This window comes from Bacillus rossius, chromosome 3 (assembly GCF_032445375.1).
Source record: "Bacillus rossius redtenbacheri isolate Brsri chromosome 3, Brsri_v3, whole genome shotgun sequence".
NCBI classification, from domain to species: Eukaryota; Metazoa; Arthropoda; class Insecta; order Phasmatodea; family Bacillidae; genus Bacillus; species Bacillus rossius.
The window spans coordinates 54,342,021-54,368,322 of NC_086332.1; the positions used below are offsets into that span (position 1 = coordinate 54,342,021).

Sequence of the window (26,302 nt, forward strand, 5' to 3'; positions counted from 1 at the left end):
ACAACGCGCCACGGGTACCCCACCGCTACAGGTCGCATTATCGAGGCGGAGAGTTCGGAACGGGAAGACGGTCTGCATGGTTTTAAAAGTTTTTAGGCCATAAAAATTGGCTATGGAATCATTTTCAAAATATTGACTTTGTAAAAACATAGCTAATAATTTATTACGATGCCTGAAGGTTGTATTGAATTGCTACTACAAATAGTTTCCCTGCGAAGTACTTTATCATCATATCATCATATTCATCAATTGCTTCCAGCTTGTGACCGGTTCCGCAATGAAAAATGCCTCCATCTTCCTCTTTCACTCCACCATTCCTCATCCTTCATTATTCTCCTCTCTCCTGCACTCTTTTAACTATCTGCTATTACTACCTCCTCCTTGGTCTTACTTGTGGTTTTCTTCCTATGCGTTTAAACTCGCTATCATTTTCCTATGCAGCCCTTATCGTATTGAATTTCATTAACGTATCGACAATGACTGCAACTAAACTAATATTGTCAATATACACTAAGTCATAGCCTTTGTTAATCTATAATCGTGTGATCTCTGCTTTGACGAAGACAAATATCCTACATACAGTTACGCTCATCACTCACTTAATCTTGAACGCCAAATATATATGTATACCTCGGAGACAAGCGTATCGTGAAGCATAAATATTAGCCAACTCCCGAGATGTGCATAAAATATAAAATGAAAGTGAAACAATAGAGTTACATTTGAAATACAGGTACATAACTGGAATACTCCTTACTTATTTGATTATTTTTTTTTGTTAAATTTATCATTTTTCGATGGGCGTCTTAGAATCGTTACGAATATTTTTTTTAATAGTTATTATAAAGGGCTTATATCTAAGAAATTTAGCTTTAAATAAAAAAATGGTGAAACTGTTTCCCGTGTTAGAATCTCAATTTACGTCACTGGGAATCTTTTGATGATTTTTTTTTTATATTTATGCCCTTTTGAAAATCATTGTTTTAATTCTTTTAAAATGCTTATAATTTTTAAGGTTATAATTTTATTGAAAAACCTTCAGTATTTTTGACTTTAATGTATATAATAAATGTTTTTGTTCCCAATTTTTTTTTTTCAGATTTGTTTTTTTGTAGTTACGTCCTTTTGAATTGAAACATTTTTCTTTTGTGGTCACTTAATTTTTTTGCCGCTAAAATTATCGGTAAACAGCATACATGCACTTTAAATAATAAATAATATAATTATTGCAAATATGTTTTATAATATCATACATATATCAGAAATAATTGTTATTTGCACAACATCAAAAGAAAATTTATTTTTAATTATAATTCCATGTATATAAAATTAAAGCGTTTGTTGTAGTCATCAGTTTCTAACGGGTGCCTTACAACCTTATATAATTCAATTTAATACAATGAATATTGTTATGGTAGATAATTTGTATAAAAGGGTATGGCTACTTTATGTTCCTATATTTTCCCCATTACGATACTACGATGACCTTCCTGTATTCTCTATCACACGACAAATTGCATCAATCTGGGTATATATATATATCCTATATAATGACCATAATAATCAAAAATATATTTATGACTGGTTGTCATAAATCGTTGTCGGGTTGCGTTGCAGATCATTCCTATATATCTGGCCTTTTAATGTGTTATTTTTCACTACCTACAACTAACCTCGGTAACGAGCAAATTCATGCGTTCTCGTGTTGCAAATGTACTTATAATACGAAACTCGGAAAATAAATTAAACGTATAATTATTAAAAATAATTCCGAACGTGATTAATATAGGCAATTGGTATTTTTCAAACTACATTTCTTGACGCGAATCACAAGTAGTTTCCGTACCCGTCGATATAATTCGCTGCCGAAGCTGCTACGTCGACTATCGAATAATTCCATTTGCAGAAAGAAATTTTAAACTATATATTGAAACGGCTCCGACAAAAGCGAAGAAGATTTGAAAAAAAATATGAAATCCCGGGCTTTCGACCTGATTTTCGACAAGGAATTTTATTAAAATACTTAACATATTGTTAAAATTCACTAAACAGTTAAAACTATAAATAGGGCTAAAATTTATATTATTTCACACATAAAATGCTTAATCAATTTATCATGAGTAGTCATGACAAGAGTTGGAAGTCAGAAACGAATTAGATTAAGGAATTGAAATAACCCAATCACATTATACCTGGCCGGAAAGAAAAATGTAGCATAAGAAAATAGACAATCGACTTTGACATTTGTATACAAGTGTGTCGAATCAACTCCTGGACAAGAAAACAACACGAATTTCGCAGATCTTGTAGTATAGTTAAATTTAATTTAAAAATAAAAAGGTAAAGTCATGTATAAATAATACACGCCTATCTGCAAACCTGAAAAACGTGAAAAACTTTGTAAATAGTTTTTGCCTGTTAATGCAAGATAATAAATTGAACTGGTTTTAATACTGCCAACTTAGCAGCAACGAAGAAACTTAGATCCACGTTTAACGTCGAATTAACAGTTCTACGTTAAAAATTTAGCCATTAATAGAAATTTATTTTGTGAAGTAAATTATTATTAAAATTTTAACTAAAACATTTTATTTTAAAACGAAATTTATAATGAGAATTTTGAAAAAATATTTTTCTGTCGTTTTTCTTTAGCCTATCTGAAAGTATTAAAGTTTTTTTAGATGTTGTAATTGAAAAATACAAACTTTATTTCCACTGTGGTCTTAGAAAAACCAATAGAAATTAATATTTTAAAATGGTATTATAGCTTGCCATAATTGAAGATGGAACTCACATTAATATTTTTAATGTTAATAAGCCTGGTGGCTTGGCTGCGGCAGCAGTGGGTGCCGTTTGCCGTGTGCTGTAATCCGAGCGTCAGGCAGACTGCAGGTCGCGGGCGTGTCCCGCGAATCAGGCCCTGGATTACTGCCGCGATCCCCAGGTCGTAGTCGTCGTCACGACCCTCTCCCCACCCTCCCCGCCTCATGTGATCCACCCGCGCGAACATGTCCCGTGGTGCAACCCCCCCCCCCCCCCCCCAACCACGACCCACCAGTTTCCCTCGATGAAACATCAGTTTTGTGGCCACCACTAAACATTACGACAGTACACACTTCTTTCGACGTGTCACACCTAAGCTCCCGGTGCACGCCACTTGGCGCGAGTAACTTCGAGAATGCGACGGAATTCCAGGGACGGAGATGTGTAACAACCACAGTGCTGCTATCTGTGGCGGATGGTTTCAATCAAAGTTCATAAAGACGAAAGAAAACTTTACAGTATTAACTGCTTAGTGAATTTTAATCAGATGGGCAGTGTTTTGATGAAATTCCTTATTCGAAATTCAGGTCCGAAACCGGGCTTTTCGCTTTTTATCAAAACCCGTTTCATCATATAGTTTAAAATTTTGGTCTGCTAATCAAATGTTTCAACAGTAGTTGTAGCTGCTCCTGCAGCGAGTTCTAGCGGCGGGTCCGGAAACTATGTGTGATTCGCGTCCAGAAACGCAGTTAAAAGCACAATGTGCGTATATTTATACTTTCGGCATTATTAAAATAAACAACTTATGTCTACCTAAATTTCGTGTCTGAGTTTCGTATTATAAGTTTATTTGTAACACGAGGACACACGTATTAGCTCTTTACCGGAGTTATATTTCACACATCTTTGGTGAGTACTGAAAGTCTCGCTCTCAATTTTTTTTTACGTTAGTCTGACAACGGATGGAGTGAGCTGACGCAGTTATTAAGACACTGTACTTGCTTGCATTATAAAGTTACCGAGTCAAGCACGGCTCCAGAAAAACACGGTAGAGAAGAAAGCCCCTCCCCGAGTCTATGTAATAAAATTTTGGTCGGTTTTTTTATGTTTAAATAAATAATGAAATTCATCTGTTAAACTTTTCTTTCTTCGAACATTTCCATGAGACTATAATTTTTTGTAAACGAGACCATGCGTTTGTAGATATTCCACTGCTAATCTCTGACTTAGGGGAAGGGTGGGTAGCCCCGGACATCGGGTAGCCCAGGACAAAGCTAGTACGACTAAACGCCGCTAGATAGCAGTACCAATCTGTTACGAGCCTTTGCCTTCAGCGTAGTAGACAGCCGTGACGAAGCGGGCGGCCATTGTGGAGTGTTCTGTAGGTAATACGAGTGTCTGTGTGTTTCGCAAGTGAGTTTCTTGTTACGGACATAGTTTTTAATCTTTACCAGTGTAGATATAGGTAAGCATTTGCTGTTGATATTACTTATACAGGTAGAGTGTAATGTTTAAATATGTGTGTCATAGTGATAAGCCTTCATGATAAAATGTTACTCGTTTTTAAAGTGTTCAGTAGATGATTGCGCATCGGGTATCCCCGGACACATAAAGAATGGGTAGCCCCGGACAACATCGACTAATGCGTTTATAGGAGAATTAACAACAAATAAATTATGGGGTATTTTTTCTGTTACAGGGCTACTGGAACATGCCAAAGTTTAAAGAAAAAAAGACAGATAGAGGGTCTTGGGGTGAAAATAACATGAGAGTGGCTATGGACCGTGTAGTTTCTGGAGAGTTGACAGTAAGAGAGGCAGCAAACCGGTGTTCCAAAGAGCACACTGCATGACAGAACAAAGGGTGTTAATTGCGGTTTGCAAGTCAATTTAAAAGCCAAACTTGGTCGGTTCAATAAAACTTTTCCGGACGAGTTTGAGGTACAACTGGCTGATCACATCCGAGACCTGGACAATCGTTTAATGCCGCTCACGAGAAAATAATTCCTCAAATTAGCATTTGATTTAGCTGAAGATTTGAAGTTACCAAACCGCTTCAATAAAACTACTAAAATGGCAGGCAAAGATTTTTACTCTGCCTTTATGTCCAGATTTCCGGAATTAGCCTTGAGAACGCCGGAATCTACCAGTGTTATGAGAGCTGTTGGGTTTAACAGACCTCAAGTAGAACTGTTTTTCAAAACGCTGGAATCTCTATATCAGAAGTGTGCTTTCCCACCATCACGCATTTTTAATGCTGATGAAAGTGGCGTATCATGTGTTCATGAAAATTCGAAGGTAATATCGGTCAAAGGAAAATGGCAGGTTGGAAAACTGACTTCCGGAGAACGTGGAAAAAACATTACAATATTGTTTTTCATGAGCGCTTATGGTGTATTTATTCCACCTGTATTTGTTTATCCTCGAAGTCGTTTAAACGAGCGGCTAACAATCGATGCACCAAGTGAGAGCTTAGCTGTTGCTCATCCAACCGGTTGGATGACTGGAGCAATATTTCTACAGTTTTTGCATCATTTTGTGCACTTCACTCATCCAACAGAAGAAAATCCAGTGTTGTTAATTGTGGATGGACATTGCAGCCATAGAGAACTTGAAGTTATCATGTTTGCTCGTGCGAATCACATTCATGTGTTAAGCATACCACCCCATACATCTCACAAGATCCAACCTCTTGATCGCACATTTATGAAACCCTTTAAAGGTGCATACGCTGAGGCTTGTGCACTTTGGATGAGAAAAAATCCTTCTGTGAGGATCAACGACTATGACATTGCAGGCATTGTGAATAACGCATACACTAGAGTTTGTCGTTTGGAATTGGCGGTAAATCGGTTTTCTAGCACAGGAATTTTTTCTTTTAAACCCAGGTGTGTTCACTAATCTTGATTTTGAAGCAAGTGTCATGACAGACATTCCAAATCCTTCAACGAATGGCAGCACAGGTACAGAGCAACTTCCTGCGGCAAATGATAGTCTCAGCAGAAGTGTAGGACATTCTGAAGACCTGTTTACAAACTTCGCAAGTCTAATCTCAGTTCGTTCTCAAGAACATTTTGACCACCAGTCCTCTACAACCATTGTTCATGACCCTCATCTTTTTCCACACAATGCAGACAAGAACCAGCTTTCTCCTGTTAGCTCGAACATCACGGAATGTCACAGAAGCGTATTGAACTCTGAAGTGTTTCCTTCTAACACTGAAGATCAATGTTCCCACCCTACTGAGAATGCAGCAAAGAAAAATTATTCTTTTAAGAATTCCATGCAGCATTCAAACCAGAATCCAGCCGTAACTAAACCAAGCAAACATCCTCAGCCTTCTACCAGTGGGCTACAGGAATTGAAATGTTCTTGTTTCCAGATCTCACAGAAAAAATTGTCACCTCTTCCAAATGCAGCAGAGAAGAGAATGAATGCAAGAAAACGGAGATCGCAGAGAAGTGAGATCCTTACATCCAGCCCCTATAAAAACCAGATATAAGAAAATAAACAAAATTTATCTAACAAAAAGAGGCGTACCCCGAAGCAGAATACTAATACTGCAACACCGAAATATGCTAGAAACCCTAATGAGAGTTTTTCGATGGAGCCACAAACGAAAAGAGTCAAGTTTTCTTTGTCACGATTAAATGGCAAAGTAAAAAGTACCTGCATTCTTTGTGGAGAATATTTCGAGGAGGATTGGATTCAGTGCAAGGACTGTAATGGTTGGGCCCATGAAGAATGTGCTAGTGTTGATGAAAATGATGCGTTTTATCACTGTGATCACTGCAGATCAAAATGTGTTTGACTGTGTTTATTTTCAGGATATAATTGCTTATAAAATGTGGCATTTCACTGTTTTTTATTGGACCGAATGTTTTGTCCGGGGCTACCCAACTATTCTATGTAAATCCCATTATATTAATGTTAATATTTTTGCATGTTGTAAGAAAAATAAATTATAATATTTCTATGTTTACATGCTAAACTTTAAAAAATACATCTGTATTAATAATTAACACTTAAATATAAAAATTAAAAAAATTTCAATTACCTTTAATTAATTAATTACTTAAGTGTCTGGGGATGCCCACCCTTCCCCGGGGCTGCCCACCCTTCCCCTAATTTATGCCGTGTTCTCGAACTGCATCTTTTATTTGTACGATGACCTCTCCGTGAAAACGCGTTCTGAACCGCCTTGGCCCCAGGCTCGAGTCCAGGTCCAGCCATTCAAATTTCAGTTTTCTCGTGTTTTTTTTTATCGTAATAATTACCAGGCAAATGCCCGGATGGTTCCCTGCAAAATGCACGGACGATTAATTTGCCAATATTCCTGTTGCGTGTGATGAGTTACAGTATCAAATGACACCACGGTCAATAAGACCCAAAACTAATACAAAAATTAAAGGTTTAAGGTTTAAGATAATATTAAGATATTTTCAAATACATTCAAACGAAATTGATACTCAGAAAAATTTGAATTTTTTAAAATCTCACCCACGTTTTACGGTGATAATTCTTTTCATCAAAGATTGTTTTAGCCAATGTTTTAGACAAAGTTTAGGATTCTTACAATAAAAAATAACGTATATGATAGTATACTATATCTATTTAAAAAAAAGTTATGATTTGTTTTACTTTTTACTTGTTTACCTAACTATTTCTGCAAGGGGTGGAAATAATAATGTAAACAAAAATTCTTTTAATAATAGTTTTAGTCAATATTTAGAGAGTTAAACAAAACAAATAATGGATTCGATAGTGTACCGTATAGGGAAGTATTATTTATTTTCTCATTACAACCCCAGGTTTTTTCAACCCCTTGCAATAATGGTTTGCATTATTAAAAAATATTGTTACAGACAAAAGTTTTACATACAAATTTATAAGATTTACATGCAATCGGTACGGATTTGATTGTGTGCCTACTAATGGAGTTAATAATTTTTTGTTAATCAACCCCTGAAGTCATGGTAGGTAGCATACAAAATTATTTTAGACAACAGGTGTAGTTAATAACTCAAGGTTTTTCAATAAATTAGAACGGATAATAGAGTACATGATACGGAAGTTATGAATTTTTTTAAATTATACCTCTTTTCTTAACCCCCTGCAGAAATTGCTCATCTTGTCAAAAATTGTTACAGACAAAAGTTTTACATAAAAATTATATGATTTATTAACAATTTTAATGAATTCGATTGCAGTGATGATTTAGTAACAGAAATTCACTAATTAAATGTGACTGAATAAAATTGTATGTATCATTAACTAAAAACATTTTCATACAAAATATTTGCAGGAATAATCAGGAGCTAACGCGTGGTTTCTTAAAACAAAAAATAGTGAATCACAAAAAAAGAAGGAAAACATGCAAATCAAATTAACATTTTTAAAATTACAAAAACTGTTTCTGCCAGCTTGTGAACTTCTTCTTTGTTCAGCACGAATAGTGTTCTTGCAGAAACCAGAATTGTTGTTATTTTATTTTTAATTTTAGTTTAATTTTTTATTTTATGAAATTTGTTGGTCAAAAATTAATGATTTTATGATTGCGGTCGTCATGGTCAAGATTTTAAATGGAGGCTTGCCCATCGGTAATCGAGGCATCCATAGGGAATTTATATTTTTTTAGGGCAAATGTCTTTTTAGGTTTTTCGAATTCCAATTTTTTTAATTTTTGAGGAAAACAAAACAAGAATTTTCCTTAAAACAGGAATTTTCCTCTTGAAATAGGAAAATTTCTAGGAATTTTGAGGAATTTTTGAGACAAGTTGACACCAAGACGTCCGCCGTGACGTCAGAATCTAAGACAGTGGTATGCACCTCACGCACCTCAGCCATGAAGCCAGTTTCCAGAAATACGTTTATACCCTAGTGAAGTGGCATTTAAGAACGTAGTAAAATACATTTTGGAGAATTTACATTTTATAAATAATACTGCATAACTTACATCCCACTTGATTAGTTTCAGATATATTACTTTTATAATAAAACCAAAACTATTCGCATTTGAACACCTTTTTAAGTTGAATAAAAAACAATGATAAAGGTATAAAAATGCTATTAAATCATATAATGTACGTTATTCTTTCTCTATTTCTTACCTCCATTCTTACCACCACTAACGTATTCTTGATTGACTTAATTTGGGAACGAAATTCCGAAAAATGGTAAAAGCACACTACGTAACTAATTATTTAATTTTTTCATACTCAGTTTCTTACATCCAACTTTATTTGCTATGGAGATATGATTTTTTCATGATAAAACAAAAATTACTCTCCTTTTCACCCCCTTAAAAGTCAAATTTCAGAAAATTGGAAAAATATAATTCGTAACTTTATAAGTTATGCAATTTGTTCATTCTTAATTTATTACCCTTATATATAATAGATTCGCAAGCATCTATTTTTAATAAAAACAAACTTACCCTTTTTACACTACTCAGGGCTAGAATTTCACAAAGTAATAAAATAATAAGGTATGGTTGTTATGTAAGTATTCTCAACAAAAAAATGTGGATATTTCTTTATTCGTTCCCGACTATATATATATTCAAACAAATCAAAACTTAACCATTTCACCCCCTTGAAAGAAGAATTTCAATAAATGAAAAAAAAATATACAAGAAATAAATATACATGCAAGTCGTTCTTGCTTAGTCTTTAACCCCTAGTAATAACTCAATCAAAAGTGTTCATTTTTCATTTTGTAACCATACTTACACTTTTTACCCTTGGTTTTTTTATAATAGTTAAATTTCAGTTGGTAAGTTTGTTATATTTATTATTGGTACCAAATACCTTAAACTATGCTTGATTATATTCGGAGATATAATTATTCATCTTAAAACCTTATTTACCACTTTTCAAACCCTTAGGGGTTGAATTTCGCAAAATGGTACAATTGCGGTTGGTAGTAGACTATTCGTATGTTTGTTATTGGTACTATATTCTTTCCGTTTGCTCGATTAGATTCGGAGATCGATATTTATTTATCATAAAACAAATTTTACCCCTTTTTTTACGCACTAGGGGTTTGAATTTGGCCAAATGTTTAGATTTAGATTAGTAGTTTGTTATTGGTATCCAATATATCTTTATAATGCCTAATTAGATTCGGAGATATAATTATTTATCTTAAAACAAAATTGACCTCTCTTTCACCCCTTAGGTGTTTATTATCGCAAAATGGTAAAGTTATGGTTTGTTGTATTTATATGTTTGTTATTACTATCAAATTACTATTATTGTGCGTGATAAGATTCGGAGATGTAATTATTTAACTTAAACCAAATTTAAGCTTGTTTTCGCCTCTTAGTAGTTGAATTTCGCCAAATGGTAAACATTTTGTTGGTAATATTCGTATTTTTGTTTTTGGTACCCAATAACGTTCTTAAACTTGATTAGATGCTGAGATATAATTAATAACTGAAAACCTTATTAAACCATTTTTTACCATCTTGGGGGGGGGGGGGGGGACTAGTATGATTATATATAGCCTGGTTTTCAATTAAAAGCCTTACTAATGAAAAAAAATAATCAAATTCCTTTAAGTAGTATTCAATTGATGCTGGAACAGACAAACATACCAAAATACAGAATTTTTAAAAACGATATTCTTGAATTCGAAATAATGTAAATACACATTTACAATAATTTTTCTTCGTTTCATTCAATGTACAGAATTTTACCTCAAACAGTTTTATTATTTGTAGAGATATTAAAACTCGCTAATTAGTTTTCACGTAATGCAGTAATAATCAGACCAACATACGGACGGATAAGGGCTGGTGGCATTTTAACTTGTAGTGGCACTGCTCTGACAAATTAACTAATTATAATGAACCTCCTATCTGGTCCTATTAGCCTAGTAATTAAAAAAAAATCTTGTTTTAGAGTAAATAATATCAGTTAACCTTCAGCATTATATTAGATAAGTTAAAATGTGTTAAAATTGTGGTGAATAATCAGTGTTAAAGAGTTACACCTCCTCTCAGCTCCTAATATCATAATACTATAATATGAAACGGCTCGCTCAAAAAAAATTACATCGGGTGAGTTCCGTTACTGATAACCACTGAGAAGAGTGGATCTATGAATGGACTCTCGTGGAGGTAGTGGGCTTATCAATTCATTGAATACCTCCTTTATAGTCCTAATAGTCTAGTATTTCCAATATTAACTTGTTTATGAGTAAGTAGCCACTAATTACCTGATATATCGCAGTTATCTTCCAGTATGGTATTAGGGGATTATAAGTCACAATGTGGTGGCATTGTGATGCATAATCAGTGTTAAAGATGTACATCTAATTTCTGCTCCTAAAAGCCTAATACTATAAATGAAATGGCGAGCTCAAATCCGACATAAAGCTGACCATGTAAGAAGCAAGGAGTGCCCAAATGAACTCCTGCCACTTTCAGCGTTTGGCCCTAGGACTTATTAAGGGTCATTGTAAATGACAGAATGGCCATTGGAAAAAATAAGAAACAAAACAAATTAAATAATAGAAACAAAAGAAAAGTAAATCAAAATTCCCTAACTGATACAAACTCGAACAAAAAATCCGAATAAAGAAATCCAATTTAACGAAGAAAATTAACATAATTAATAAAATTTGTGTGTGTCAAATATCATTCAAATCCGTTCAGCCGTTTTTGTGTGAGTGAGTAACAAACATACAAACATACAAACTTTCACATTTATAATATTAGTATAAGTATAGCCTATGTGTTACTACAGCGTGAAGAAGTAATAATCATACGCAAGACCTGATAGACGCATAAAACGATAGCGCGTATAAAATTCAAGGCAACGCTCTCTATTGACGAAGTTAAGAAGTAAACTAAGCACCTTTATTTAGCTAGCCGCTGCGGGCTCCTTTAAGCGGACGGGTCTCAACAAGAAGAAAAATAGGAAGTTGCTAGACCTTACTATGTGTATGACCGTGTGGCAGACATAGAGAAATGACTTTCAGTATTTTTACCCTTCAGGAATATAAAAGAGGTGAGTGCAGTGTATAAAGAGTATGATTTTAATGCGTTAACTTCTAAATGAAAGTACACAATAAACTAATTCCTACAATTTTATATTTGGTTATATACGTAATTCTGTTATTTGCTACAATTTTTCATATTATTTATGGGACTGTTAATTATTTTTATTGAAATATAATTAAAATTAAAGATATTGTAACTAGTTTTTCATATAATAATAAAGCTACTGAAATATATGCCGTTAATTATATAGCTTAAACTGGCTGCTACTTATTTAAAATAAGATTTTTGCCACAATTACAAATATTTGTAGGTATTTGAACATTTTTTCATAGAGTAAATATACAGTGAAATAATTTTTCTCCACTTCATTACCGAACTATTGAGAAAATGTAGCCGAAGTGAAAGTAAAATGCTTGTATAAGATACAGTCACGAGGGTAATAGTTATGAGATAAGCACATTTTGAAGAACATTAGAATCTGGCCTACCTAAAATACTGATAGCTGTTGTAATACATGTTTCGAACTAGAATATTCTTTGTAGACTTTTGGAATAAGATATTTAAATAATGGGCAACCGCAAAACGTTACACTTAACAATTATTTTAATTTATTTTGTCTTCGCGAGATTATTCATGCAAGGATGTTGAAAATAAAGAAAACCATTTAAAGTGCATTTCTTTCTAAGAATATTGTTTGCATTCAAAGGTATTGCATGTTTAGCGACCTTAAAATTATTATTTTTCAGTGTTTTTTTAGATAGGTTTCCTTAATGAATTGTCATCGAAAAAACAAATAAATTTCGAAGCATTTTGCTCTGATTTTTCTATGACTCCCGGCCTAGATGTCGGTGGAACTGGTTTCTCTCATGCAATGCACCTAATAAAAAAAATTGATTCCCATTTTTAGTAAACAGTATTCATAAATTCTAATTTAAAAACAAACAAAATAATAATATATACATAAATAATTCTACCTATGTGTATTTCAGTAACCTATTTGATAAGAACGATGTGTGAAAGAGATCTAATAATATTAATTTAAGCCAGCTAACTCTATTATTCTCGCCAGTGGCGAACATCAGTTTTGGGGCAGCTCTGAAGGTAGTGGCAGCCCCCACCCCTGCGCTCTTCCCTATTGTTGTTGTCAGGCTTGGACAGAACCCGGCGCCCAGCAGGGGGGAGCTTAGCAACACTGCAAGAGGGGGGGGGGGGGGGAGGTTGAATGACCTTGCCATCTGCTTCTCTTCTTCTCTTCTCTGGCTCTCCTCCCCCCCTACACTGTTTCCCACGCACTCAACATTCATTCGCCAAGCAATGTGTGCATTACTTTAGAAAATTTCATTTTTCTCAAAAATGTCAGTGACGCCAATGAGAGAACCCTGAATGAGAGTTTCATAAAGGGTTAACTATATTTTTATAAAAAAAAATTCAAGAAATATTGAAATAGAACTAATTAAAACTAGGCTGTGTACAGCTTATAAACAGTACAAAAAAAAATTTAATTTTTTATCTATTATTATTTAAAAAAATGCATACTATTTACAAACGTAACATTGTTACTATCAATCATCTTCATCTGAAAGGTGTCTCATTCTTATTCCCTATGTACCTGTGGATGAATTAAAATAATTTACATTAGGCACTATGCGTATGAAAACTCGCTTTTAGCAACACTGATGACAACACCTTTATTACAACAAAAAAAAACACAAAATGATTAAACTTTGAAATACCCGTTCTGGCATTTAAAAAAATGCATTACTAGGCTAAATTTTAACACTAACGTTATATTCACACGAGCTCTTAACAAGCTTCCAAAATAAAGTTTTTATTCATTAAAATTTGAAAATTTTCAATCAGTCTTGAAATAAAAACCGGAGTATAAACTTTTACTCGAATGAGCGCACTCGTTGACTCCAAGGCGAGCCCCCAAATAAGTTTTAAACATTAAGTTACTCGCCACCGAATGCTGCTGCTGGTAAAGGAATTTCTCGCTCGCCTTCTCTAAGGTGTTGGTCGTCGTATTCCCCAGCAGTCCACCGTACCCCGTGTGCGCTGGGGTCCCCCTCGCCGACACGTCTCCGCTGCCTGGACTCCGGGCCGGCGACCCCTTCACTCCGACCCTCGTGGCGTCAGCTCCTCCGGGCCTCGCGGCCTGGAGCTCGCTCTGACGGACAACCACTGCAGCGACCGCGACGAGCCGTCATTCCAGGACCTGGGAAACTCGCCCGGCGAGTCAGTGTGGCGAGTGACCGCTCCTGCCAACGTCCGCGGGACACCGCGTCGATTCGGTGACCGCGCCAGCGACCAAGGGTTGCAGCCGAGCGAGTCCTTTCCCGCCACTCGCCCGACGAGCCGGCGAGTTGAGACGACCACAGCGAGTTTGAGGTCCGGCTTCTTCTCGCTTGGCGAGTCTCGCACTAGGCAGCCGCGTGATCGCGTGTACGACCTTCTGCGGACTGCGCCGAAGACATTTTTTTAACCTGGGATTGCAGTTCACTCGCCCAGCGAATGTCGCTCTCGTCGCCTTCAGTTTCGCCCGTAAGTTTTGGGTTTCTGCTGCAATCACCGGCAACAACTTCCACACGACTCGCTTACCTCACTCGCTCAGCTACTTGTTGACTCAGTCTCTCGTGGGTTCTCCCGACTTCAGTAGCGGACTCTGTGACCTCTGGCGACTTCTTCAGCAACGCTCGCAAGACGGTGTGTCGGCTCCGGCGGCCGCCCCTATTTACACACTTCCCCGACAGGCGGGATCCATTCCTTTTGGTAGGTTTACCCACTGTTCTTAGCCGTTCTTGGCTTCCATCAACTTCACAGCCTCAGGGTACGTTACCCTCCTTCCCCGCGCTGCCCTGTCCATCCTTTTAGGGCACGCGGCGCTATCATTGAGCTGAAGTCAGCCGGCGCCCAGTAAAAGACCCGAAGAACGCACAAACAAAGATAAAATCACAAAAACACAAATTCACAAACCCAAATATGCCACTGCACATGTTTTTTTCCCCAGAGTTTTTTTGTGTATTCGTATTTCTTTTTCCGTTGTTCGAGTTTTCTGTATGTCATATTGTGCAAAATAGCAATTTCGTATGTATAAAATAATGTTTTAAAGAAAATTAAGATTGTTATCACAAATAATTTCAATGAAAACCTTTTACGACAGCAACAGGTTTTGACGTGGTAGTAGAACCTTTTTCAACTAAACATTATTCAGCTGCTTAGGTATAAATCTTAAATATGCTTTTTCTATTATTTAAATTATACTATTTGCTAAGTCATAACTTAAAAACCATATAGCATCCTTGGGGCGCTTTTTAGACCATAGGTCGTTTTAAGATTTTTAAACTTATATTTTCGTGATGAACCTAAAGGCAAATATTGTCAGTCAATTTCAGAATCATCCTGCATAATTTGTAAGTACCGAAGTCGGATATAACACAGACTTGGTTTGAAAGCCTTTGATGTTTCTGGTTCTATCCTGAAGGGGGCTGATCTCTCAATAATGAAAAATCTGGAGGTTTGCACAGAACAATTATGAAAGGCCTAAGTATATGTAGTTGCTTTTACTTTTATGTTTATTTATTATTTTACTAGCATTTCACAGCATATTTTTTGGTTGTTAAAACATATATATTATAATACTTTCGGGATGTAGTTGAAATTCACTTATTATACTGGGTGTGTTCTGAAAGTTCAAAAAACTGCTTGAGCTTTGTATGTGAGACCTGTGGCAACTGAAGGCCCTTCTATACATATGTTGGTTAGGCACTGTTATTACAATTATACCCTTCTCTCAGAGAATATTCGCTTGATTACACGTGCTTTTTACTTGTTTTCATGTTTTGTTATGTTTAATTTAGTTTTTAGTTTATTTTGATATGCGTAATCTAAATTTTGCAAATATTTTTGTATGGGATAATGGTCATAACATCGTACCTCATGCATTAATATGCAGGAATAGTATATTATATGTTAATTATTAAATCGGCAAACTGGAATTTTAATAGGGAGTTCTTTAAATTCCCATTTTGATAAACATCCAGTAGAACAAATATATTTATATTTTTTTTAATTTTTCTGACCATCATATATTGTAAGTACATAGACTAAGTTATATAATCATGTAAAATTCTTGGATTATAAATCGCTATCAGTTGTTCCTTATATGTATAAATTTCATTTCTAACTTAAGCATTGGCATGCACCGACAATTTTTCTTAGGTTAAAAAAGGTACAATTGAGATTCAAGCAATTTTTTTCTAACACAAAGTTTGCTTTTGCTCGAAAGCGACGGGCCCAACATCATCACCTCACTAAGCCGTCTGAATTGGTCTCAACATCGATATAACGCCCCGCTTGAGAGGGGAATGCGGGTAAAATAAATTGAAAATAAAACCTTCATTTTGAAGCAATTTTAGCCGGTGTAACAAAGTGATTATAGAAATTCGATACCCGGTTTTTTCATGGAGTTCAAGGTACCGTAAAATCATCAGTAAATAAATCCTTCCTGTACGTATAAAGGAAATTAAGTCCAAACAAAATACATTAAAAGATTAAAGAGTTGCATTATCGAAGTCATTATGGAACTTAATTTTAGTCGTATGTTAACATGATATTCATTTAAATTTTCACATTAAACTTATTAACTCACTTATAAATTTTGCGAGTACTTATATATATATATTAATTTTTTTCTATGCTATTCTTACTGAAAACTATTTAAGAATATTAGGGAAAAAGAATCAGCGGTACTGTGTTGGTTTAGTCACTCATATTTGTGATTATCATTTGATTGCACATATAAATAACACATTTACATTAATCTGGTACTTCTGAAATGTATTTTCTAGATTTAAAAAAAAAATTCACTTGAATTGTTTTAATAATTAGATATTTTCCAAATGAATAGATTATTCTTAATTATTACAAGTAGCCTATTTAAACAAAGTAGCCTATCTGCGAAAAGCCGCTAGACGAGTATTGCGCTCTTAGGCGAGCAATAAAAAACGTAAACCTCAGCCTTCCTTTCTTATTACCTTGTAAAATTATTAAAAAGTTTGAAGATAACTAACGTGACTTATGTTTTGAATTATATACTTTACATGAAAAATGTTGTTTTTAGTTTTCATAATCGTAGCAAAATAATTTATCTGATTTTTTTTAAAGAAATGTCTAGGATATGTTAATTTACAAATCGAGAAATACTACTCCTCTTAAGAATGAATATTTTTAAAATTTATCGAAATGGAACTGGCTCGCTCATTGATATATTTCATTATATTATGCTAAGTTTGAAAATATTTGAGTTTAACATATTTAATTTAATTTTTTGATATATAATAGTCAGGGGCAGACATTTTTCGCGAAAAAATCTGAATTCGCATTAGAGTGCAATATGATAAGCCGACGCCAGTGGTGTCTTGTATTTGACGGTCGTTTACAATACAAGCCATTGGCTCATTTGACCGAGCCACTATGTGTTTGCTTTCACACTGATTGACTGTGATTGGTGTCCTCAAAGTAGTCGTATACATGATAAAAACTCATCCGATCACGAATCACAGACGATGCTACTGTGTCTTAACTCTCTGATGGAGGTTTATTCTAAGTTACTTGAGATCTATATTGGCACATTTTGATATCGATTCTGATACATAGCACTTTGGCCGATCGGCAACCTACGGTTCCGAACAATCGTAATCGAAACATCGTTAAATAACTATTGTAAATGCGGTATCGGTACGAGGCCTAACTATTTCGGCAAAGTTCGGATTACGATTTCCCTTCCACAATTTATTCTGCAGCCAAGCTGAGCGGCGAAAACAGCAACGTAGTGCCAACAAACAATTTATAATTCTAATAAATTTAACGATATGAAAGTAATAATGAAAATCCATAGTAAAGATAAAAGATAAATGAGCATGATCAAGTGAAAAAGTTTTTGTTGTGTAATAATATATACGGGATATTTAGTATAAAATGTTATTAAAGTATTGTTATAATAAAATTATACATGATTAACCTATATAATATTATTAAAAATGTTAATTTGTAAAACAACAATATAATATTTTCAGGAATGCCATTGTTATCGCTTTACATACTAACATAAAATTTGATGTAAATGTTGAGAAGCAGATAACGGTGAATAGTTGAATGATACATAACTGAAGGGAAAAAAAGTTTGCTCAGTCAGCTACATGAAGGGGATTAAACCAGGTTCAGCGTTTCAAAGAGCTAAAGAAAAAAAAATTCTGCCTGTGAAGATACAGCCGCAGCCTTTCTAGACTTGCCACAGCTGCAGAAAATCTGGCACAAGAACACATAAGAGAAACAAAAGCACATGTGGAGGCTGCAAATGGAATCGCTGCAGCAATGAACATTTTTGCAGTCTTTAGGAGCTATTGCATCTACACTACACAAAAGTCTTTAATTGGTTTATTTACTTGTTTGTGTTTTATTTCTGAATCCTTAAGAAATGCCACATGGTTTTTATTTGATCCTGTTTTTGGTGACAACTTTTTCTAAACGTAATCTCTTAGGTTAATGTAACACTTATCTGTACAAGTTTTTAACATTTTTGTAATATTCGTAAAAGGAAATGTTTATATATTGTCTTCCACTGAATGTATTGTCGGCTCACATGTAAGTCGATCTATAGCTTTTCAGTGTAAAAATGGGGGGGAGGGTGAAATTTAGTATTTAAAAAAAAATAACTTGCTTCCAAATAATATGGTGTACTTCTTGGTAACTTCATGTCACTTTATTAAACATTTTCAAACTTAGATTGCACCCAAATTTTTTACGAGTTACTCAAAATTACTCAAATATTTATTTTGATGCAATTATTTATTTGAATGTTGGTGGTAACAACTCCACACTCACAGTCAATATCAGCAGTATCATAACTCGCTAATACTCTATTCACTGCAGGTATGACTATGCCTACCTACAACTATCGTAAGCAAATGTAAACAATATGCAGAAGCATATTTCGGATGACCAAGAAAATTGCAACTCATCAATAAGTACGATACAAATATGTTATTTATGAGAATAATTGTTCACTGTTGTAACATTTTTAGGAAATGTCCGACATGAAGGATAAAAATATACATGTTTTATGCAGTATGTGTATGCATATTTTGTTTTCTTGTAATTTCTGAAATTCCCGCATATAAGTTGGGTGTGTATTTTTCTTTATACATTTAGGGAAAATTTTCACACTTACATGCAGAAAAATACAGAATTTGGTGGAGAGAATTCAAACATTTACTTGGAATACCATATGCATTTAGTGATTCACTGGTTATTCTTGGTCTGTTAATTTGAGTTAATTATATATGTTTAATTGGGAACATTTAACTTTTGTGTTTAGTTTATGTGCTACTGAAAGTAGTGCATTTTTATTAACAGTTGACGGTATTGTAACTTGTCAAAATTTTCTTTCATTTTTTTTTGTTTGAGGCAGGGACAAGATAGGGTGAGATGTAAGTGACAAACACTTTGGTTTCTGATGACTTAATTCTTAAAAAAAAAACCAAACTAGTGTTCCCACTGATCTAAAAATCTAGTCAGACTTCTACCCATTGCGAACCATCTGGTGCAAACATGTTCAAACAAATATCCCATTGCAATAAATATTTTAAAACACACGCCACAACACATTTATGTTCTAGCATTACTGCAGACCTGTCTGCTGAAAAGTATATGTTTTTATGGACACTTTCGGCCAAAATAAAACTACCTTTACTGCTACCAGCTGCATTGCCTAGTAAAGTAGGCAACAAAAAATGCACGAGAACATTTTTTGTTAATTTTTGTAAAAAAAAAAAAAAAAAAGAAAAAAAAGAAAGAAAGAAAGAAAAAAGTGGATAGAGTTCGGAATCGGAATCGTAACTATCATCGGTCAACAAACAAAAAAGTGCCACTTTGCAAATACGTCATATCCTCTGTAGGATTTGAGACATTTCTTTAACTATTTAACTATAGCAGATGTTTTTGTTTTGCACACTTCTATATTTTTTCGCGGCGTCGGATGAGGGAAACTATCCTAAATAGAGGCCCTGCATGGTCAGCCACACTCAATGGAAGGTTATGTTCAACAATTAAATTCTTGAACACTCACTCACTTCTAATGACAGCCTTATGAATGTTTTCAGTTTCGCCACTTTTCGTATTTCTGTTTTTTTATTGTTTTGCCATGGGTTTTACTGTCGTTTGTCCCGCCGTGAACAATGTATATATAATTAAAACCTTAAAGAAAGCTAAACGTATTATTTTTATCAGACTTGTTAATGTACGGAAACTCTTGCGCATACACGTGTCTAATAAATGCCTGAAAGTACTGCTTGATTTTCACGCACGCATTGTATACATAAATATAATCAAACTGATGCCACAAATTCACGTGGTCCTAAGCTTAAGTTTGGTGCAACTAAATAAACAATGAATTAACTAACTTAAAACACACCAATTTAATGCCATTTGCACAAGACTACAGATAAATAGATGCCTAATAGTCAGGGCCCAATGATCATAAACTTATAGTTTAAAAGAACTAAAATAAACTTGCTTTTATCGTTGAATGAACTAAAAATTTTAAAAAATTTAAATTTAAGTTGTTTGTCCAAAAGCAAATAATATAATATATAATTGAAATATTCCGATAATCGATACATCACGATCGTGAACTCAATTCCTAGTAACTTAGAATCTTTTCGCAAAAAAAAATATATTGCGCCAATAATAGAAGTTTGGTCTTTTATTTGGTCAGTTAATCAGTTTGATAGCTATTTATTAAAATGTTTATTTTAACCATTGTTTATGGATAACTAGGTAAACGTTTATTAATGATGAACTTTAAAACCTGTTATAGAAAAATATAATTGCATTAAAACTTGTAGCCTACCTACTATATATTTGGAAGCTATTTAAAGTAAAACTTCATTATTGAATTTCCATGTTAATGATATTTTAATTTTTATGTATTCATGTCAAAAGAAAACAAGGTAGTATATTTATTTTTATCATTTATAAATGTAAAGCATTGGTTTTCAAAGTTAATTTAACTTCAAGTTAATTGATGGCCTTATGGAAAAATGTATTTTTTTATATTTAATAATAAGGTTATCTAATGTGATTATAACAATAAATTTGCATATGTTAAGTATGAAATTAAGGTCGTTGTAAATAATTTTTACCGCAGCTACTGGTTAACTAGACTGTGAAAAAATTATGCGTGACAAGGGTGAGCGCGTTACAAATTTAATACTTAAACTATGAAAATTAGTGAAAATTTGCGCAAATTGACTGAAAAATCTGTTCAAACTACTGCGTTACGAATCATTACAATGCAGTTTCAACATTTTTCTAGTGAGACTAAACTGATTTGCTGCACTTTTTTTTACATTTTACTTCCTATAATGATGGCACAACTCTTCATTAAGAAACAAATCGAACCAATCTGAGAATATTAGCAATCCTGCTAGGCATGGTTAAGAACAACAGTAAAATTGTGATGTTGCAGTGTGCTCCCATATGTCCTTTTTGAGCGAGTGTGATCTTTCGATAAGCAAAACGTTTGTGTGTGGGGTGGAGGAAGTGGTAATAAAGAGGGAGATTGGAGACAATTGTTATGAAAGGTTGGGGGGATAGGCGAAACTAGAACATGTGGCGTCGATAGAAAGTCACGCACGACGTCACAGCGCATACGGGGACAGATGTCATTGTCACAACGTACCCGCAAGGTTCAGCGACTGTTTATACCCTCCGTTGCCAACAGCGGTGCGCAGTGGTGAACTGCATCCCCTACCTCGCCATGTGGGGAGACACTGTATGGTGACCTCCTCCCCGTAGGACCACATCACCCCAGTCATCTTCCCACATATCTTCTTTCGCCCTTGTCCCACCCTCTGCGATGCGGAACTTCATTTGCAGACCCTCGCTCTGGATCGGGTAGTCGGCGGACAAAACGATACGTGGTACGGAAGAAGCTCTCCCCCGCTCCCACCCATCCGATCCAGCACCCAATCAGAGGCCTCTGCCTGCGACAGAACGATCAGAAGTCGATATTAGACGGCTTTTGTGCCGGCGCGTTTGGGCGTGGACTTAATTCCCGCTCGCCAAATTTAATATCAGTCGGGATAGGAGGCATCGCGAAGTGGGGGAGGTTAGAGTTATTGGGATTGGTTCAGTTGTGGAGGAGGGGGGGGGGGGGGTCACTGTGAACCGCTTTTCTTCATTTCTTATCGATAAATTTCGTCGCCAGTCCATTCCTCTCTTGGCCGCTTTGTTAGCAACACTCCACAGCCAGTTCGAGAAAATTTCTATTGAAAGTTGGTCATGTAGTCGTTACAAACAATTTTTTGTTGCTAGACACCGGAATTAGAATTTAAATTATTGTTCAGTAATTTTTCTACTGCGATCAACAAAGATTTATATCTGGAGGACCACGAGCAAATGAAAAGTCATCAGTCAAAAAAGTAACAAATCTACGAAAATCCAGTTCATACATCTCATAAATCTTGATCAAACAAACAAGTGACATTTGTATCAATGTGCAGAGGACTGTGTATTCTATTTTGGAGGTAATTGAAATCACGAATTTTTTTCAGTCCGCATATAGCTTATTTGGTTTAAGCCATGGTAGTCTTAAAACTACTGTAACTTCTTACTTTTATGATTAGAAGGTTATATCAGTTTACACAATTTTTTTTACGGTGAATCAGGGACAATATGCACAATACTACACGTGCCCTCAATTACTGAGTTACATGCGAAACGAAATTTTTCAAACGCTAAGAGCCAATAAAAAAGACTCCTTGCAAATATGGACAAAGTTGATTAAAACCTTACAAAATCATCAAATTTTCTTGCAAGAAATCATTATCTCTAGTTTCCGTTTTTTTAAACTTTAAGGTTAGGATACAATCTTACGCAACTACATAGTTAATGTTGTAGTAAAAATTTTCTAACATGTTATTGTTAAACAAGTACAGTTACACTAAAGGCGGGCAAAACATACGACGGTAGTGCATTTTGACATAACAGGTAAGAGTAAATTAACTACCAGTAAAATAAATTTTTATGACAGTTGTTCCGGAAAACTCCTACATTTGCAAGGCACATTAAGGGGAAAAGCTCTGGACAAAGTTACAAAATTTGAATCTACGTGAATTTAACTTTTGATTGAATTGAAATATTCATTCCCAAGATTTCAAGAAAATGTCCCAATTTGATTTTACACCCACTGAGAACGGAATTCATTCAACCATCCGTAGGATAACGTGGTCAGTGTGCTAACAGGATATGAATGTAATCAAATGCGAATGTAGAATAATGTTTTGATCTCACATTCTATACCTGCTCGATCATTATTAACGTTTTTGATAGTTTTATTGAAGGGCGTAGTAAGTAATGAAATTATTATAAAATTATCTGTTTATTCGTTTACGTTATTACAGTTTATTCACGTAACATAATCAGGGATTTTATTTTTCAATGCGTTCCATGAAACCATTGTTCTTAAACCATCCATTATAGGCATAGAGCACGATTACACTGCGTGTTTATTGGGCTGCCAGGTATACTTGAGGCAAATCTGCTTCCCGTTGATGGTCGTAGTACAGTGCTTTCGACAATCCCTTGACAATCCTGAGACATTTATAAAAAAAGGTAGACGAAATGGATAACTAATCAAGTGTAATTCTTCAAAGGACCTGGCAAAGGTTTATAAATAACGAGCATTCTAAAGTGACTTGATTTTACACAACCAAGGATGTGAAATGATTCATTGAAACAACCGGGGCTCTAAGTCGCGCAACTATTAGTTCGCCTTTTATTTTCGCTCTGGGTAGATTCACTTTGCCACCACATGCTTCCGCTAGTGTACTACGCTCAGTGACCGTCACCTGTCAGTAGCTTTCCACACTGTGCACACAGTAACAACGTTGTTCGTAAATTGTCATGCTAATGTAAACTAAATGTTTCTTGTAAAAGAAACAGAAATATTCATGTGAAATTACAATTGGTTGTAAATTGGTACATTTTCCATAAAAACAACTGTATCACTAAAAAAAAATAGCATTCGCAGCAATACTAGGTTCGTATTATTATCCAGGCATTTATGCTTTGTGTTGTACCAGTACCTCCAGTAGTTAGAGTTTTTTGTAAACCGTTGCTTAAATAGCTTTTCAGTTTTAACTGTGCACATAAATAACCACCATAAATCCATATAAAGTCAAATTACTGAAAATTTTATGATCGTTTCCATTAAAAAAAAAAAATCATGCTTGAATGCAACATCAATTAAAATATATTATGCGCAAATTCTCGTAAGAAATACTCTGTATTATCTCGAAAAACGCATTTCATATCTGCAAAAAAAGGGGGGGGGGTGGTTTATCTGTAAAGTCGGTTTAGGGACGATAATTTTACGTGATAACGTCATAAAAAAATTGTTGAAAAATTGCATACTTTTTAATTTTCAAATATTATTTACAGTTTTTGCAAATTTAACCACGAATAATAAGTTAAAAAGCCCGCCTTAACTTGTTTGATATTATAGATTTTCTTGCACGATGGTTGGCCGGTTCTTGCACGTTCGGCTCAGGCGGAACGTGACAATTTTTCGTGCGTGCAGCCGGCGTTCATCGATTTATAAGACGTTATCACGTCAGTAACCATAGACATGTGTTGTACGAAATTAAATATGTTTCTTGTTGTATTACAAACTATTTCTTGGCAACTGGTTTTCACAGGAATCGTTTTTAAAATTAGAGAATTTGTCTCTGTCTACGCGCGTAATATCTTAATTTTGGTTCTTATAAGCAACCCAAATTTTATGCTGATAGACTAGTTGGGAAGATAGGGAAGGGGGTTTTATTTACAATATTTACCTAACCTAAAACACATTACGACGAATCAAATCACCACATACAAATATTTCTTAGAAATATTCAGACTGAGTGGCGCGAGACTGTGTGTGTGGAAAGGCGCGGGGTAAGGGGCGAACCACTGTCGAGTCTAGCTCCAGTGAGGAGTGCGAACTGCGGAAATTGACAGACATTCAGTGACTTGAGAATAAACATTTCTTAAGTGCGAGTAATTGGTGATAAGGCATTTTTAAGTAAGATTATTTATTATTGATGTAAATATTAGTAATCAATAAAACTGTAATGCAACTTAATTGGGACTCACTGCACCAAACAACCAACTACACTGCGGATGACGGTGAACGAAAAATGTACATCTGTGTCGCCATCGTTGTTATCCAGCCGTGTTCGTCTGTGGTCTGGTATAAATATTTTTATAACTGAATTACTTTCACGATATTCTGTGTGCTGTTCAGGCATGTAACTTTCGACATCATCTAATATTGGCTTGATCTCCGTGTGTTTATGTTTTTATCTTAGTTGTACCTTCCTTCCAATCAGAGTAAACCAGCAATGACGCATGTACATGCAATTGTATTAAATCAGTATTCTACATTTCAATAATCTCCCAAAAACGTGCATGGTACGTCACCTCTTTTTGTGTATTAAATAAAAATTATTATTATTGATTTATTTTATATGTGAAATTTAAATTTCTTATTCAATGTTTATGTTTGAAACATCTATTAAATGTATTTTTAAATAGGGGCACACGAAATAAAATTCTATTAATAGTTCATCATATCACCGATCTGTCCATAAACATAACAATTTTCCGAGGTTACATATTTACTCACGATTATAAAGTACTTTAATGTTGCGGATGTAACCCCAATAACTTTTTGTTTTATTTTAAGTACGATAATCTAGACATGCAAATACCCTACCCTCTCAAAAAATAATTTTATGACTGTAAAGAAAAATTCTTATTTTCATAAAGTGGACTCGGAGAAAGTGAAAATTAAGTTTTCAGTTCACTGATTGCTCATGGTTTGACAATGCATACCGAAATGGTTGCAAGGCAATTATAAAATAAACTAAAATGTACATAATGTGTTTCCAGAATACTTTACAACCACAGGAACACCCGAAATCCTAGAATCTGTAACTATGAGATACCAAAAGGGTAGCCTGAAGGGCCTGCCAAGCACCTGAAAAGAAAAAAAAAAAATTGAAAATCAGCCATTTAGTGAAGGGGGGGGGGAACTCCATTGAAATCTCCTGTAGAGAAAAAAAAATATTTATAATCTATATAAAAAAATCTTTCACGTCCAGACACTTGAGCGAGCGCAAAAATCAGCGTGGAGAACTGAAGGAATGAAAAGCGGTTAGAGCGTCAAAGGACTTACTTGAAAAGGGGAAAAAAAAAAAAGAAACGAAAATCGAAACAAAAACTTCTTCGATCATCAAGGTGTTAGGGTCGTTTCCGCGGTGACAGTCGAACCTTTTTGGCTATGCAAACTCCTGCTCGCTTCAGTCCTTTGTTTCGGCTCACTGCACACAAAAGAGATTTTTTTTTTTTTTTTTTCGTGCGCCGCGCGATTTTTTTTTTAGGAGCTAGGAAATTTTCGACGCGCCTCCAACGAGAGAAATTATTGTTC

General features: G+C 34.8%; 1 protein-coding gene across 1 annotated transcript in view; it reads left to right on the forward strand.

The window, feature by feature from the left end:
• LOC134530706 (uncharacterized) overlaps positions 1 to 26,302 on the forward strand; it is a 466,998-nt gene that overhangs the window by 136,622 nt on the left and 304,074 nt on the right. The gene's annotated exons all lie outside the window — the stretch shown is intronic.